We start from the raw sequence: 16,885 nt of genomic DNA, 5'->3' as shown, positions 1-16,885 counted from the left end.
AGTGCTACAGTACGCGTATTTGAGTGACTAATTTTGTACTTAAAACATTTATTTTTAAAGATATTTGAAGTTTAATGATACAAAGGTTTTCCGTGATACATTTCATTCCATTGCTGTAATCTGTAACACCTGAGGATATAATAACATTAATCCTCAAGGGGGTACACGCTTACTTTGTTTACCATGTGTTTGGCAAGCACAAGGAGCCCTAGCTAATATGGTATTTGCTTATACAACTCTACACATTGGTACCATATTTATCTAACACATAAATTACACAGCTATCTGATCATTTAACTGAGAGAAACAAACATTTATTATACTACATCAGTGACAGATGTTACGTAATTACACAGTTGGATAACTTCACACTTACGAAATTGTATTTTTTTCTGTACTTTGTGAACTGTTCATATTTTTTCGGAAACCATTGTGTTACTATGAGAGCTTTGAATGACGTATTTGGTATGGGATCATGATTTTTGAAGTACGTTTGAGGTAGATGACACTTTTGACATGAGCAGAGAATTTTTTTAGGTTTTGAAATTATTGGAGGAAGCTACGACGATTTTGAGAATTTAACTGTGGTGTTATGATGTTATTATTACGATGACTATGTGTATTATGCTGTTGTGGTATGTTTATGATCAATAAGCTGTTGCTGTATGAGTTATTTGATTATGCTACGTATCTGTTATGATGGAATAATGAAGAAGTGTCGACGAATAAGGTAAGAAATAATGAGTAGAGGTTAGGGACTCTGGTTTGTGAAAAAGGTTGTTGGAAACCAAGAATCTTACTTTAAGAGTTATGAAATGTATGTAAATGCGTGAATGTATTACAATGCCGACGACAATTTTTGGACACTGTTATATCAATAGGATTTTGCTATAAGAAAATGTTTTGGCCAAAAAAAGTAGTGTACAGTGGAGGAAAACTATTTTTGAAAGAGGATGTGAACAGAATACAGAAAGCAGATTTAGATAGGACTTTTGGGAATAATGATGAACTAAGGGAGATCTCTATGCATAATACTGCAGTAAAACAAACCCTGTCCTTTCCTTTCGTATTATCCCTCTATGTGTTTATGTACCCTTGTGTATTTGTCTTTTTCCTGTCTTTATGTGTTTAGCTTATAAGATTTATGTTGTAGAATTTTTCAAATACAATGTTATTTTCTTTGTAAATATGTTCAGACATTATTTATTGTGTTTTGTTTTAATGCTCATGTGTGAAGTTGATGTTTCAAAAGTTATTCTGATCTTTTATGTATGTACTTATGTCTTAATTTTTGTAACACTGATGTATTTGGTATTTCGATTCTTTTGTAAAGCCTGTACTACTGCAAATGTTATCTGTATTGTTATGTTCTTTAAAGATGTATTTTGTACCTTTGTTATCGTATTCTTATGTTATAAAATTGTAATTGACACCAGTTCATCAAATTAAGTAACTTGTAAATTACATTTCACTGCACACGTTTCTGTTGGTCATAGTATATGGACAATATGTGAGAAGTAGGGAGTGATATTGTTTGCACGTGCGTTAATAATTCAGTAAGGGACTGGATAACAGCATTGCTGGTTGTAAGAACATTTCAAAAACAATTTTTGTGAGTGCACAAGTGGTGGTTATGGACTTGCTATATTATTTGCAAGACTCTTCAATGGTGATTGTGCGCCTGCACAGTCGCAACAGATGGCTGCTGGCTATCTGTACAAGGACTACAGTGGGTCTACACCTTTGATGACCCACCAATACCATTATGTCTACAAGGACTGCAGTGGGTCTGCAACTCTGGTGGCCCACCAATACCGTAATCTCTACCAGGACTACAAGGGGTCTACTCTGTGATGACCTACCTACCAATATTCTTCAAAACTTCGACTGACTCTGCTGTGGGTTTGCTCTGTTGTGGCCCATTACCTGTCTGCATGTCAAGAGTCAGCACTGTCTTTCCGTTGGAAGGATAACACTACTTCTTCAAGACTGCATGGAAATCCACTACTTCCGTGTGCATTTTCTTTTACTACTCAGACTTTGAGAAAAACACGGCAATTTTACTTTGATGAATGATCAGGATTGTCTTTATGGACTGTGAGAAAATTTTAGCTATTGATCAACATTGTATCCATAAGTGTGTGCATTTCATTTCTTTGTCATTGTAATAATGAAAAAAATTTTCAAATCTGTATTGGCCACTGCCCAAAACAATTTGTAAATTTTTTTGTGGGGAGCATGGGGGCTATGTAAGTAGGCTGTTTAGGTTTTTTTATTGGTAACGCCGCCGCCACGTAGCGCTCTGTATAAAAATCACTGGCTGTGCCGTGTGCAGTCTGTGGCTCGTTTGCATTGTTGTCTGCCATTGTAGTGTTGGGCAGCGGCAGCTGGATGCTAACAGCGCGTAGCGTTGCGCAGTTGGAGGTGAGCCGCCAGAAGTGGTGGACGTGGGGAGAGAGATGGCGGAGTTTTGAAATTTGTAAGAATTGGTGTCATGAACTGATATATATATTATGACTATAAAGGTAAATACATTGTTTGTTCTCTATTAAAATCTTTCATTTGCTAACTGTGCCTATCAGTAGTTAGTGACTTCCGCAGTTTGAATCTTTTATTTAGCTGGCAGTAGTTGTGCTCGCTGTATTGCAGTAGCTTGAGTAACGAAGATTTTTGTGAGGTAAGTGATTTGTGAAACGTATAGGTTAATGTTAGTCAGGGCCATTCTTTCGTAGGGATTTTTGGAAGTCAGATTGCGTTGCGCTAAAAAAATATTGTGTGTCAGTTTAAGCACAGTCGTGTATAATTCTTCTAAGGGGACGTTTCATATACACAGTCGTGTATAATTTTTCAAAGGGGACGTTTCAGTACTAACTGTGGTATTGTGACGAGCCAGTTGCTCAGCCACCATTGACCAGACGTTTTCAATTGGTGAGAGATCTAGAGAATGTGTTGGGCAGGGCAGTAGTCGAACATTTTCTGTATCCAAAAAGGCCTGTACAGGACCTGCAACTTGCGGTCCTGCATTATCCTGCTGAAATGTAGAGTTTCGCAGGCATCGAATAAAGGGTAGAGCCACGGATCGTAACACATCAGAATTGTAACGTCCACTGTTCAAAGTGCCTTCAGTGCAAACGAGAGGTGACCGAGACGTGTAACCAATGGCACCCCACACCATCACGGCGGGTGATAGGCCAGTTTGACGATGACGAATACACGCTTCCAATGTGCGTTCACCGCGATGTTGCCAAACACAAATGTGACCATCATGATGCTGTAAACAGAACCTGGATTCATCCGAAAAAATGACTTTTGCCATTCGTGCACCCAGGTTCGTCGTTGAGTACACCATAGCAGGCCCTCCTGTCTGTGATGCAGCGTCAAGGGTAACCGCAGCCATGGCTTCCGAGCTGATAGTCCATGCTGCTGCAAACGTCGTCGAACTGTTCGTGCACATGGTTGTTGTCTTGCAAACGTCCCCATCTGTTGACTCAGGGATCGAGACGTGGCTGCACGATCCGTTACATCCATGCGGATAAGATGCCTATCATCTCGACTGCTAGTGATACGAGGCCGTTGGGATCCAACATAGTGTTCCTTATTACCCTCCTGAACCCACTGATTCCATATTCTGCTAACAGTCACTGAATCTCGACCAACGCGAGCAGCAATGTGGCGATACGATAAACCGCAATCTCGATAGGCTACAATCCGACGTTTATCAAAGTCTGGAACGTGGTGGTACGCATTTCTCCTCCTTACACGAGGCATCATAACGTTTCACCAGGCAACACCAGTCAGCTGCTGTTTGTGCATAAGAAATCGGTTGGAAACTTTCATTTGCATACCACAGCATCTTCTTCCTGTCGATTAAATTTCGCGTATGTAGCACGTCATCTTCGTGGTGTAACAATTTTAATGGCCAGTAGTGTAAACGTCATCCTACGCTGCGAATGTGGTCGATGTTTGGTTTCTGGCTGGATTCCTCACATCTGTACAACTGACTTCGGCTTTATTCAAGGACCTGCAGTATTTCACGGTGTTCATTCTTTGTGTATCCGCAATTAGCTAGATGTTTTCGTTTCGTGCCATACTCTCAACCTGTACCGAACTTGTAACTAGTGCTTTCGTCGAAATAAAGGTAACAGGAGCACTGTTCCAACGTAACCCATTACACATTTCTTCAGTTAGAACACGTTATGTGCAACAGAACCTTAAGATGGCAGGGAAAACTTCTGTAACATTTTATGTAAGCCTAAGAACATTTTGAACCTTGTGATTCCTTGCTAATAATAGTAATTATGTTGCATGTGTAATAGTCTTACTCTCACCCCTAATAGAATAAATAACATTACAAAGGCAAATCTCTAATATGAACTTTTGTTTGGATCAGCATAAACCTGTTTAACTTAGTGTCTACACGAATTAACTCCACTTCTGTATGTGCAGGTGCTTCGTACATTCGACCAGGTCACCAACAACTCTAAAATTCCTTCTTCAATCCGGTTGCTACCCGTTCCGATAACTATTCATCCGACCTTCTTCCATAAAGGTTCAATTTTGTTTGCCTGTTGGTTAAGGTTGACGATTGGCGCCACGATACATATAATTTCGTAATTTATGTCTCATGTATCATCGGTGGTAAATTCCTCAATACAAATTAAAAAGTTCCCAGTCGAGTTTCTGGTTTTTTTTCCAGTTACTACTGCTTCATTCAGCTTTGTAAATGATGTGTTCATGTTAAAACTACCGAACACATGCAAATCCTAAATTCCCCAGTTGCTGACTGGGTTACTCGGTTTAAATGTTAGAGGGAGGCCAAAAGCATCCCATCTCCAATATGATGAAGTGTAGTAAAGTACTGTGGCGTCCAAATCACTCTTCATGTTCTTGACAGCTTTAGGTGTAGTATCTGCCATGACCTCTCCATGACTTATACCAAGCGGAAGACTTCGTCCTCCCTAGTTCATCTACATACCAGAAGCATTCAATAAGTTGTGCAACACCTTTTTTCCGAAAGGTTGTTTCTATTCATGACTCCAATAAACCCCACAATTCCTCACTTTTTTGCTACAAAATCTTATTTTTCAACAGAATCTCCGTTCAACGCGACGGCATTAGCCCACCTTGCGAGACTGTACTGGACTTGGCGGTATGATTTGAAAGGCTACAGACGACTATGAGATTACACCTTAACTACAGTCACTAATTTAGTAAGTGTTCCACTTGGCTACCTGGCCCATGCATCTGCTTAATTGATTTTACTCTTTGACTGTTTTTAGTGTTAGCATTCATTAGAGGATATCACATCTATGAGAATCTAAGTGAACTTGAATGCTGAAATAATATTAATGAAATGCTGGCCTTGTCATTATTGTAGTCAATTGTTGATGGGTGATAAATATATCAACATGGGATTGATATTTTATAAAATTCATGGCACAAGTTTATTGATTTAAAAAATACATGTTAAGCGTGATGACAAATAAATCATGGACTGTTGGCAACACAAGTAATTGGTAACACTCCACTGGGTGGCGACTGGGTGGCAAAGAGTAAAGTTTGTCTGATTAAACGATTTACTTTCGCGCAAAACATGTATAACGCAATGTGAAATTATCTAGCACTGAATAGACTTTGATGAATTTATTCTACATTGGTGCAGCTGATAAAAATTGACGTGACTGTGATTCTGTTCGCCCTAAAAAGCTGGAGCGTCAATAGAATACTCCTTTGTCGATGTGTAGAACTGGTTCGTGTGACGGTCGTGGTTCAAGCGTCTGCAGACCAGCGATGTGCAGCACCTGTAATTTGTTATCGTGGGTGCAAAATATGCAAAATCGTGGCTAACGGTCAGTTAGACAGACCGCAATTGCTCTGCAATGGAGCCCTGAAATCTCAGCAGATTCCAGGTTATGACACTCCCGTTCGCGAGTCATACCATGTACCAATTTGACTAACTTATACGGCAATGCGCACAAGGAGATCAAACGTCAAGGTGGCAGACCGATCACGAATAAGATTGCCATCGACACAGTGACGTGTCCAAATGACTGAGGTCTGAACTCTAGGTACAACTATGTCCTCGATCAAGACCAATCACAAGACTTCTTGAGCTCCATGTCTCCCCTCTAACTCGTCTGTTCTACCCATCAGTCAATCCTAATCAAAGTTAACAATATTCTTCTCTTTTTCTTCTCTTTTATAGAGATGTATCCAATCCCTGACACAAATTCCCGCGCAGTGAGTACCCACAACCACTTTAGGCAACGTGTTTTGAATTTTCATTTAACTATAAAGTGAACAACACATTTTTCATGGAGATCATTATTTGTCTGAGCAGATGTCTCAGTTAAAGTAAGAGAAGTGCTTTTGTGCCCCAACCTAGACTACTTCAGAGCCTCCATAAATGTTGTGTTCCATTCTAAAATTGTTACGAAGACCTGTGGCTTCCCAAAAAACTCTGCAGGCAGAGGGACAACACCGCATGACAACTCCCTCGAAGATGTCCAGTCCACTGTGAACATGGAAACGGAAATTTTTATGACCGCCATCCATGTTCACAAAGGGAGTTTACAACACTGTCAAAACACACAGGCCAGGCAACCTAGATTTCTCTCACGGCTCTGCCTCTGCTGTGGCTAGAGGCCGGCCGCGGTGGTCTAGCGGTTCTAGGCGCTCAGCCCGGAACCGCGCGACTGCTACGGTCGCAGGTTCGAATCCTGCCTCGGGCATGGATGTGTGTGATGTCCTTAGGTTAGTTAGGTTTAAGTAGTTCTAAGTTCTAGGGGACTGATGACCACAGATGTTATGTTCCATAATGCTCAGAGCCATTTTTTTGTGGCTAGAGGCGCCTAACAAATAAGTCCAGGCATGCAGCTTTACCATCTCTTCGGCCGAAAGCATTTTCTGCACACCGGTGTAAGAAATTCTTGGCACCACCAGTCTGTACCCTGTAAGTGCTCAAGATGTTCCTTTCCCCAATAGGTGCACGAGGCTTCCAAGACGCGAACACACACTGTAATATTTACTGGTAAATGACCAAACAGACTTCTTTTACTTAACTCCAGAAAGATAATGTTCGAAGGAGACCCACCATAAAGATCCTACATGCATTAACAATGTAAATGCTTCAATCTGTGTCTTCTCATGCTGATAACTTCCTGTTGTCTTACAAAAACGATGTCTTTGGTGTAAATTCAACATTAAAGAGTAGCCTTGAATATGGAAAATAGTGAGAGAGTGACTCATCCTTTCTCTGGGAAGGCCTGGGAGGGCCTGTATATCCATATGATATATTGGTTGACGTCCGAGCCAATGTCTTGCTGCATCAGTAACCTCCCCTTCATCCGTGTACTGCTTCCGACCAAGTGCATCCATCATTCGGCCAAACAGATGGAGGCCGAAAGGTGTGATGTCTGGGCTGTAGGTTGGAAGAGGAACAGTCCAATGAAATTTGGTGAGCTCCTCTCGGATGGTGAGACTTGTATGAGGCCTTGCATTGTCCATTTACTTTCCTATGGTGACGAACACGCTAAAGTTGCTTCTGCAGTTCCCTTTAAACTTCAGAGTTAATCATTGCAGCATGAGAGGGGACATTGGACAAAACAGCCCCTCCATAGTACCAGAAAACAGTCACCATGATTTTGCTGGCTGAGGATGCAGCTTTAAAATTTTTCTTCGCAGGAGAGCCACCACAAAGATCCTGCATGCATTAACAATGTACATGCTTCCATCAGTGTCTACTCATGCTGATAACTTCCTGTTATCTTCTAAAATGAGTTGACAGCTCTCTGCTTGGAACGCATCTCTGTTACGCACGCCCTTTTCAAGGCTACATGTAGCGCTACCACCTATCGGAAGTTCATGAAACTCTAGCAGCTGAACGGGGAATATTCCACGATGTAGCACAATAGAATTCCGCATTTTTCGGCCGAAATATGAAACGACGGTCTATATGCTTTTCTTATCTTTTCCCTGTCCCTGTCACACATATTCTGGTAGTGATAGAATCGTTGTACAATTTGTTGCAAATGCCTGTTCTCTAAGCTCTCTCAACAGTGTCTACTCATGCTGATAACTTCCTGTTGTCTCACAAAAATGATGTCTTTGGTGTAAAATCAACATTAAAGAGTAGCCTAGAATATGGAAAATAGTGAGAGAGTGACTCATCCTCTCACAACCTTACTGGGAGGGCCTGTATATCCTTATGATATATTCGTTGACAACCGAACTAATGTGGTGCTGTATTAGTAACCTCCCCTTCATCTTTGTACTGCTGGAGTTCACGGAGGACTTCCGTAACACTCCCATATTGATCGGTTCTTCCTACCAGTAACAACAAATCTAGCAGTACGCTTCCTTCGATTTCTTCCAACTGAGTAGCGCAGAATATTGCATCACACATGAGCCGTGGCTGGTTCGAGTCATGCCTTGGTTTTTTATCATTGGTTGCAGTCCAGTGGTGTCTTATTTCTTCTTCGGTTACCGCCATAACGTTGCTGTCTCCTCTGCGTGAGTGGCAGCAGCAGCGTCTGTCGGTACTAGTACTGCTGTTCTATCTTTGGTGTGGCGGATATATTTTCCGGGTGTGCGGTGTGTGGCAGTCGATCGGTTGGGCAGAGCAACGAGGAAGTCTCTGTGGCGCGTGGTCAGGTTGGAGTCGCTGGCGGCGTGGATGCGCGGTTGGAGGTGTGAGGCTCTTCTTGCGAGGTTTACGAAGTTCGTCGCCCACCGATCCTAGGCACTAAAGTTGAATGCTCACTTAACCTGCTACCAAGCCTCAACTGCTGTTACTTATCTTCGTTTGACCCTGGTTGTCGCTTTCTGGGAGATTCCCGCGAGCAACAGTGTGTGTGCATTGAAGTCGGCTAGAATTGCAACCTGTGTGATGTTTAACTAAATTTAATTCATTCCCTCATTAATGAAGTGTACCAGCGGTATCTTCTGCCTTGTGGCCGTTGACATGCCGGTTACTTGTCCTGATCGTTGACGTAGTATTCGGCAGTGTGTTTTCCTCCTCGTGTTGATGCTGTCCAGCATGGCGTGTAGTTCGACAGCTGAGTTGTTGGTAGTTTTGGGCGTTTATTCTGACTTGGCTGTATTGGGTACCTGTATCCAGAACGTTGTGCTATTGACGTCTTGTTGTAGTTTTGCTGGTCAGGTGGAGCAGAACTGATCTTGTTGGTTCGTTAGTTGGCTGGCTTTCGGTTGGGTTGCCTCCCGATTAAGAAGTTGTCGGTCTGGCTGCCTGTCTCACCTGAACGTGCGTTAGTGGATTGGATTGGATTGGTTGGGGGAAGAGACCAAACAGCGAGGTCATCGGTCTGTGCGTTAGTGTTACCATCCCAGGCCGACCTTTGGAACCTTCTGAGCGCCGCTGCTCGTGTTTTACGTAGTGAATGAATTCCTTTTTAGTCTTAAGAACTCTGTGTGGCTTTCAGCCGAGTTTTAGCTTATTAAAATCGCAAGGCTTTTTTTTTGTCATCAGTCTACTGACTGGTTTGATGCGCTTGACGTATTCCAATCTCTGTCATCCTCTACAGTTTTTGCCCTCTACAGCTCCCTCTAGTACCATGGAAGTCATTCCCTCATGTCTTATCAGATGTCCTATCATCCTGTCCCTTCTCCTTATCAGTGTTTACCACATATTCCTTTCCTCTCCGATTCTGCGTAGAACCTCCTCATTCCTTACCTTATCAGTCCACCTAATTTTCAACATTCGTCTATAGCACCACATCTCAAATGCTTCTATTCTCTTCTGTTCCGGTTTTCCCACAGTCCATGTTTCGCTACCATACAATGCTGTACTTCAGACTTCTTCTTAAGCCTGAAAAAAATTGTTTCTTGTTTGGTATGTGGCCTTCAGCCGAGTTTCAGCCTTTTAAAATCAAAATTGAAAATTCCTTTTGTCTAGGCCTTAAGCCGTAAATCTGTTTCAAGTTCTTATGTGGCCTTTCAAAAGAAAAGTTGAAAAATGTTGTCTAGGCCTTAAGCCTAGTTTTACACGAAATATTTTAAGATAAGGCTTTCAGCTTTTTTAAATGGATAACTCTTCTTCCTAGGCCTTAAGCCGTTAAATTCTTTCTTTGACATGCGGCCTTTAGCTGTAGCACTGTAATTGCTTAATGTGTGGCTTTCAGCCGAGTTCTACGGCAAAGATTTAAGCTATGGCCTTCAGCCCATTTATACTGAAGTTAAAAAATATTTTCTAAGGAAGTGAAACCTAAAGAAGAACTCCTGTACCTCAGTTCCTTGTTTAGGCCTTGCACCTTGGATTTTTGATATGGCTTTCAGCCGATCTAAATTAAATCAAAGGACGTCTTTCGTTAAAACCTTGAGAGTTTATGATTCTTGCTTGTGTGATTGTTCGTTTCAACAAATAAAGTTTATTATTTTGTGTGCAACTGACAGTAACTTACTTTGAACCCTTTCCACAAATATAACTTCACCCACTCTGTCCTGCTGGCCCAGGGATTTCAGTACAAGTGTTCTGTAGGCGGCGTTCTTTATACCACTCTCCTTCCCTACAACCGACCTTACTTGCTTGTTTCATTGCATTGTTACGCTTAAATATTGAATCGACGTGATTGTATCTATCAGGACACCGTTGAAACAGTATTCGAACATTACAGGATTTTTTTCCCTTTCACGTGTGCATTAACTTACATTTTTTCCTATTTAGAGCAATCTGCTATTTATTATACAAAATAGAAATTTCATCCAAGTTACCCTGTGTCGCGCTACCATCACTTGTGATGTATTCCGCCTCCTCGGAACTTTCGTCTGTTAAACGAAATGTTCGATTCCATATATATTGTTGTCAGATTTGGGTTAATTTTCTTACGTAAGTTACAGATTTCTCATCTACAGATATTTTTGAACATGACTGATTATACCAAAAAACTATTTTTCTGTTAATATATATTATTATTCATATCGATTCAATACATAATTCTGATCTTGTACATTAAAAATTAGTAATCAATTGTCAACTTGAATGATCAAAAAATAAATTTAAAGTAAATATAACATTGTTATGCTTCTCTGGTCATATAAACAAAATTTCTGTCTTCATTTACAGTTTTTCTAATTTGTCTATAGATATTAAATTCCATTTTACAAATTAACAGGAAGCTACTATTTTTCATGTTGTCGAAATTCTCAGCTGTAAATTTTCACTTAAATAATTATTTTCAGAAAATAAGTTATAAACTAACTCTAAAAAACAATTTCAATTAAGGCAGTCATGTTAATACTAATTTAGACTTTGACCTGTCCTATAAGACACAAGAAGCTGGGCTCGTAATATCTATATAAAAATGTTTGGCGCCAAGCGCGTCAGAGTGGGCTTAGCATCTATTGTGTTTGGTACATGTTGTTCTTTGGTCGATTATGTTCTTTGTGTGGCTGAAGAAAGTTGCACAGTGTGTATCTGAAATGTGTCAAATATGCTTTTGTAAATTATGTTTCAAGAACATGTAAATAAAAGAAGAAAACAGTTAAATGCAACACAATGTCCCCGTGACCCGGCCGCTGTGACCGAACGGCTCCAGGCACTTCAGTCTGGAACCACGCTGCTGCTACGGTCGCAGGTTCGAATCCTGCCTCGGGCATGGACGTGTGTGATGTCCTTAGGTTAGTTAGGTTTAAGTAGTTCTAAGTCTAGGGGACTGATGACCTCAGATATTAAGTCCTACAGTGCTTAGACCCATTTTTTTTGTCCTAGTGAACTGTTGTTTAAACGACCCTCGACAAAATCTTTTTCATAGGTTATACGGGAACAAAGGAGCCAGCCCAGACACTGAGGCCGACTTTGCAAGACAAGTACTGTTTATCTGCAAATATAATGCATTTGCTCTTGCTTTTTATTTTTACATTATTTAAACTATGAGATATTTATTACAACGTAATAATTGTGCTTCGCAATATAGGGACTATGTGTAGCGGAGTGCATTACACGCTCAAAGACGACAATTTCCCGTACACTACGGCGTCATCACAAACTGTCGCACATTGCTGCCCGTCCTCTACGTCACATCGTTTACGTATAGTACAGAGAACAGCAGAGGTATATCACACTTCCTTGGAGCACTCCTGACGACATCTCTGTCTCCGATAAACACTCGCCGATCAGGCATCGAATTAATTTCTGTTCTTCAGAAAGTCTTCGAGTCAGTCAGCCTTAGTTTGACTTCTGTCAGTCTTCCGCCCTGCCTCCTATCTCCGGTAACACATTAAAGTCAATGTTCTATGCAAATTCAAATATCGCAAAATTTGTCCGTATGTATCCCTTGCTTGTCACTCTTTTATGAGTTTGATTTTTGCGAGTTGAACATTAGTATACGTAAGATGTACATTGTTAAACTATAGTAACGACTTTTATATCTGAAGACTTGCAGTCGTCCTTCTCTGCATTACAGGTCACTCCATATTAGTTTCCGTACCGGAGAATGCAAGTGTTCGCCATTGTTTGCATGAAATAAAATAACAATGCTTTTTTTTTTTTTTTTTTTTTTTTTTTTTTTTTTTTTTTTTTTTTTTTTGGCCCCGAGAGCAGACTCCTCGGCGACGTGGAATGTGACTCACTCCGTTGTGGACTGTTTTAAAGCTGTGAAGAATAAAGCAATGCCGTTCTGTTTCACCCGACTCGGCAACTAGCTCTGAGCAGTATTAACGTCACATAAATAAAAACAGGGAAGATTCTCACCTTTCTTTCGTCTTAGTGCCAAACTTCCACCATACTTGCTTATCTGGCGAGATGTTTAAATGTAGCAACTTTTATGGCGACGGAGAAACTTCCATCTTTTAAAATGATATTATCTGGGCCAGACCCTCTCGGGTTGATCGCCAGGTATTTAAAAAGTTTTTTAATTAGAAAATTTTGTTATGGACATAAACGGGAGGGGATGACTCGACCGCCCGTCTGGGCGGTCGGAGATACTGCGACCGCGAGACAGCCAGACGTTCTCCTGGGGCCTGTGGAAGGAGGGAGGGGAAGGGGGGAGGGGGGGGGGGCGCCGGCAGAAAAAAAGATGCGACAGCAGCAAGTGGTACGCAGGTGTAACCCAGTAACATGTAGTATCGTATAAGAATCGGAAGTTAGTACTGATTTGTACTTAATCTACACTGGTGACCAGAAGTAAAGCAACAAACGGAAATTTTGCAAGGTTGTGTTTATTTTGCCACAAAACAGGTAAACAAGTGATAGTAAAGTAGAAAAAATGTGAAGAACACAGAACGTAACCAACTGCAACATGCATATCGGTAGACAAAAATGTTTCCAAGTTAACGAATTTGCACACACTATCCGACAATTGGTTGATGTGCTCAGCGTGGGGTGTTATCACGTCTGTCAGCAATACAGACCCGACAACGATGGCGCATGCTGTGAGTGATGTCATCAGTCTCCTGTTGAAGCAATAACGCCCTGTCTTCCTACGGAGATGCTCGCAAGTCTTGGAGAGTGATTGATGGATGCTGACGTGACGCAGCGTGTCTCCCTAGCGCATCCCAGACCCGCTCTATGGGGTTCAAATCGGGAAAGCGAGCAGGCCACGCCATAAGTGCAGTATCTTCCGTTTCCAAGAAAAACATCGATCAGCCGTGCTCTATGAGGTTAAGTATTATAGTCTACCAGTACGACTGGTTTTCGGGGCAGCAACATCTTACATTTTTAAGGTTTCAAAACCACGAATAAAACAAGACAGTGAAAGTGTTGTGCAAATGAAGAAATGTGAGAATAAGTTGGAAATATAAATAATTCATAAAATCTGGTGACATACTAAAAACTGTTTCCGGTATTGTGAAACAGATGACGGTGCATAGTCTGGCGTTGGCCACTGTGGTTGCGGCTTTCGAAATAACTCTTTTGTACTATGCGCCTACACTACACTTGAAGAAGTGTACATACGTCATCCCCTCCAGAAGCGAAAAACTTTAAAATAAAGATAAATTTCCGCATATGATGGCCTAACATTCCTTAATAACTTTAGGAGTTTCTCCGAGAAAAACACTTCGTAATAAATAAATAAATAAATAAAGAATAAGTAAAATATCCACTTCCCGTCTTTCGAATCCAGAGGTTGTGACAAAGGGGCGTTTACATGGGGGGAGATGTGTGGCATCCTTCCCCCAGAACTCCCTCTCCTTTGGCTCTGCCATTGATACCATTTACTTCTCCTTGTCACGGTCCTCTAAATTATTTTTTTCTGCTTCGTCTGTAACTTCTTTTTTTTTCTCGGTGTTGCAGCTATAATAAATAGATATTAATGTTTAGGTTACTACTGAAAAGCTTGTCAAACCTTATTTTGGAGCTGAAGCAACTAAAATACGTTGCACGAACTGTTTTTCCAGTTTCGTAGTATTTCGCACTATTTGTACACCAATAAGTTCATTTAGCGTATAACATGTTTCGCTCTAATAAATAATAGGGCTTTCAGAACTGCTTGCTTTGAGCCGTAAGTCATGGTCGTGGCATGTCGGAAAGCACCCTTTCTTGATATTCGACAGTAGCCGGTATCGCTTTATGTAATACGCACATACCAAATAGGCACTGTAGATTTATACACTTTTTTCAAAAGATAAAGTGTTTATATGTAAGCTACGTGCAGTCATATATCCGTCCACTTGGTACAGCAAAAGCGTTGACGACACCATCGACAATGTAGCACTCACGAGAAGTGCATAACCCGATTTCCCAAACACTTCGCCCAGTGGAAGAGGTGTTAAACGAAAGCGTGTCTCAGCATATCCGTAGACGCGATCGTCTCTAAGAAAACGACGGTCAAAGTTTTTGACGAAACTTACAAGCGGAGGCCACGACGTTCGGACCAAGGATTTATTTCAAACTTTGCAAACATGTAGTAGCCCATTAAAATAATACGCTACTGGCCATTAAAATTGCTACACCACGAAGATGACGTGCTACAGACGTGAAATTTAACCGACAGGAAGAAGATGCTGTGATATGCAAATGATTAGCTTTTCACAGCATTCACACAAGGTTGGCGCCGATGGCGACACCTACAACGTGCTGACATGTGGGAAGTTTCCAACCGATTTCTCTTACACAAACAGCAGTTGACCGGCGTTGCCTGGTGAAAAGTTGTTGTGATGCGTCGTGTAAGGAGGAGAAATGCGTACCATCACGTTTCCGAGTTTGATAATGGTCGGATTGTAGCCTATCGCGATTGCGGTTTATCGTGTCGCGACATTCCTGCTCGCGTTGGTCGAGATCCAGTGACTGTTAGCAGAATATGGAATCGGTGGGTTCACGAGGGTAATACGGAACGCCGTGCTCGATCCCAACGGCCTCGTATCACTAGCAGACGAGATGACAGGAAACTTATCCGCATGGCTGTAACGGATCGTGCAGCCACGTCTCGATCCCTGAGTCAACAGATGGGGACGTTTGCAAGACAACAACCATCTGCACGAACAGTTCGACGACGTTTGCAGCAGCATGGACTATCAGCTCGGAGACAATGGCTGCGGTTACCTTTGACGCTGCTTCACAGACAGGAGCTCCTGCTATGGTGTTCTCAACCTGGGTGAACGAATGGTAAAACGTCATTTTTTCGAATGAATCCAGGTTCTGTTTTCACCATCATGATGGTCGCATCCGTGTTTGGCGACATCGCGGTGAACGCACATTGGAAGCGTGTATTCGTCATCACCCGGCGTGATGGTATGGGGTGCCATTGGTTACACGTCTCGGTCACCTCTTGTTCGCACTAACGGCACTTTGAACAGTGGACGTTACATTTCAGATATGTTACGACTCGTGGCTCTACCCTTCATTCGATCGCTGCGAAACCCTACATTTCAGCGGGATAATACACGACCGCATGTTGCAGTTCCTGTACGGGCCTTTCTGGATACAGAAAATGTTCGCCTGCTGCCCTCGCCAGCACATTCTCCTGACCTCTCACCAATTTAAAACGTCTGGTCAATGGTGGCGGAGAAACTGGCTCGTCGCAATACGCCTGTCACTACTCTTGATGAACTGTGGCATCGTGTTGAAGGTGCATGGGCAGCTGTATCTGTACACGCCATCCAAGCTGTTTTGACTCAATGCCCAGGCGCATCTAAGCCGTTATTACGGCCAGAGGTGATTGTTCTGGGTAGTGATTTGTCAGGATCTATGCACCCAAATTGCGTGAAAATGTAATCACATGTCAGTTCTAGTACAATATATTTGTCCAATGAATACCCGTTTATCATCTGCATTTCTTCTTGGTGTAGCAACTTTAATGGCCAGTACTGTATAATATGCAAGTAGTATGGTGCACTTATCTGGCAATTTCCAGAAAATCACAAAAGAAGTTCTAGGCGTCTATTACGTGAGTTAAGTACCAGTGAGTACATAACTGTGAGTTGGTGCTCGACGTTCGAATTCATGATGGTCAAATGGAAGCCAGCACGCTAAATAAATAAAAAAAAACTGAGTGAATGGATCAACGATGGACAAGCGTTAAGGGACGTCCGTCCCGAACAAATACAACGACCATTAACGGACAAAAATGAGATTAAAAATAAAAGTGGTTAGCGTTGCAGCTTCGTAAAACAAACGTATATGAGGCGACGATTCAGCTCCCGCTTAAACTCCATTTTCAGTCTGTACTATTCGAGGAAAGGAAAAGTTTTCAAAATATCAGCGAGGTGTGTTTTCCCTTATAAATTCTGAACATTCGCTGAAAGTGTGGGAAATCTGCATTCATTCGATGTAGCAGATGCCGTTTCAGATTTATACTTTTTATGTTTGTATGACAAATACCATCCTGCAACGTGTGATGTTGATAGCACGTTCAACGAGTAATTGTACATTACTCTTGTGGTCTGGCTCATTGTCACCTACTATATTACTGAATAGCGTCATTTGCATCAT

The sequence above is a fragment of the Schistocerca gregaria genome, chromosome 3, assembly GCF_023897955.1.
Source record: "Schistocerca gregaria isolate iqSchGreg1 chromosome 3, iqSchGreg1.2, whole genome shotgun sequence".
Classification (NCBI taxonomy): Eukaryota; Metazoa; Arthropoda; class Insecta; order Orthoptera; family Acrididae; genus Schistocerca; species Schistocerca gregaria.
This window is presented reverse-complemented; position numbering follows the sequence as displayed.